The sequence below is a fragment of the Microtus ochrogaster genome, chromosome 6, assembly GCF_000317375.1.
Source record: "Microtus ochrogaster isolate Prairie Vole_2 chromosome 6, MicOch1.0, whole genome shotgun sequence".
NCBI classification, from domain to species: Eukaryota; Metazoa; Chordata; class Mammalia; order Rodentia; family Cricetidae; genus Microtus; species Microtus ochrogaster.
The window spans coordinates 62,929,377-62,931,567 of NC_022013.1; the positions used below are offsets into that span (position 1 = coordinate 62,929,377).

Here is a 2,191-nt window from a genome sequence, read left to right on the forward strand (position 1 = left end):
AAACATCTGCTTCGGGCTGGAGAGATGGCTCAGTGGTTAAGAGCATTGCCTGCTCTTCCAAAAGTCATGAGTTCAATTCCCAGCAACCACATGGTGGCTCACAACCATCTGTAACGAGGTTTGGTACCCTCTTCTGGTCTGCAGACACACACACAGACAGAATATTGTATACATAATAAATAAATATTTTTAAGAAAAACAAAAAACATCTGCTTCAAACCAGAGCTCAGCTGGTCCTGATATTGTGTTCCTGTGATCCTTGTATTTGAGAGTTGGGGGCAAAAGGCTCATGCATTTAGGCAGGCCCACCTGGGCTACATAGTGAGTTCCAGATTAGCCTTTCCAGATAGTGAAACCCTGTCTACACCACATCTGTGCTTGTTACACACACTTGAGTTAAACTCAGTTTTGTTCCATTTCTTGCATGAAACCTTCATCTTTAAAAACAATAGCAATTTTCTTCTGTGTTTACATAATACTTTGTTAATCTTTATTCTAATATTTATATCAACTTATCATAATTATTATTTCTTTTGTTTTTGGTACAGTGTTTCTCTGGGTAGACCTGACTGTCCTGGAACTCGCTCTGTAGACCAGGCTGGCTTGAACTCAAAGATCCTCCTGCCTCTGCCTCCTGGGTGCTGGGATTAAAGTTATCATAATTGTTGTTTCTACATCAAGATTTCATTGACAAACTTAAGCTCCTGAAGAAAGTCTTTAGATATTGTTTATTTTTAATCTTACTGTAATACAAAAACTTTTTATAAGTGGGTGAGATGGCTTATCAAATCAAGGTGCCTGCCTTCAAGCCCAAGTGCCTGAGCTCCATCTCTGGTGCTTACACAATAGAAAGAGAGAACCAACTCCTCTGACTCCCACATGCTATGTCACACGCGCACATGCTCTTTCTAGAAATAAATAAATAAATGAATAAATCCTATCTTAAAATGTTTAACTAAAATTTTATTAACTCAACGGGTGACTGAATGAACATAATTATGAGGCAAATCAATGGCTTTACTAAAATGAAGCCTTGAATAAGAAGTTCTATTTATATTATTTGAAGCATTATACCTAGAGCAAAGAGATCTTAATTAAAGAAAATTCAAAAAGTATTCAAAATAAACATAATCATCTTTCTGAGTTAGCATGTCTCTTCATATTATAATTATTCAGGTCCTGGTTTTGTAGCTATTTCTAGGAGACACAGTTTCACAGCATGGTATATGGTATTCTGGTCCTGACACTCTGGCAACTAATGTCTGAGAGAGGGAGAAATAGCCTCTTCAGGGTGAGACCCATATTAGTTATCCAAGATAAAGTAGGTGGTCAGTCCTGAAACCATATACACACCAACCACAAAAAGGGGTCAGTGGGTTGTGTGTGTGTGTGTGTGTGTGTGTGTTTGTGTGTGTGTTTGAGGGGGGTGGGGACCGGAGGGAGGAAAAGGAAAGAGAGAATATGTAATTTTTTATTGTTGTTACAAGGTTTCCTTTACCTAAGGTAGCCTTGGCTGTCCTGGAACTCTCTCTGTAGACCAGGCTGGCCTCAAACTCACAGAGATCCACCTGCCTCTTCCTCCTAGTGCTGGGACTAAAGGCACATATGCCACACCTGGCTCAAAATGCATTTTTTAAAAATAAGCACAGAACAAAATTAACAGTTGTCTGTAATGTCTACAGCTGGTCAAGTGCGGAGAACAGCTGATATCGAGGTGCCCAGCAGCAATGGGTACATATATGACACATTTTCTGCACCCTAGGCTCAAGGACCATTGTTGACTGGGAAAGACTGTAGAGCTAGACCAGGTCACCTGCTGTGAGACTGTGTCTCCAAGAACCAACAGGGAAGCTATACCCAGGGTACCACAACCATAAGGCTGCTGAAACAAGATCTGGAGAAGGATGACACCAATAGTCATGCTTGTGTGAAAAAGGAAAAATCTCAAGGTTTGGGGGCCCGCACCCATAGAAAAAGAATTACAAGAACCTAGGGACTGCTGAGTGAGGGTGCATTACTTTTCCCCCAAGGATGAAGCAAGCCCTCAACTGGTTATCCAATACCAGTGGTCAGCCCTGACATCATATAACAAACAATATTAAATGGACTCAGTAGGTTATATTTATATATTTAGGTATATATGTGTGTGTATATTCATGTGTGTTACACACATGTTACATATCTGTATTGC

At 40.1% G+C, this 2,191-nt stretch overlaps 1 protein-coding gene across 1 annotated transcript in view; it reads right to left on the bottom strand.

The window, feature by feature from the left end:
* The window catches only part of Dnah12 (dynein axonemal heavy chain 12), a 164,246-nt gene that overhangs the window by 147,055 nt on the left and 15,000 nt on the right, over positions 1-2,191 (bottom strand). The gene's annotated exons all lie outside the window — the stretch shown is intronic.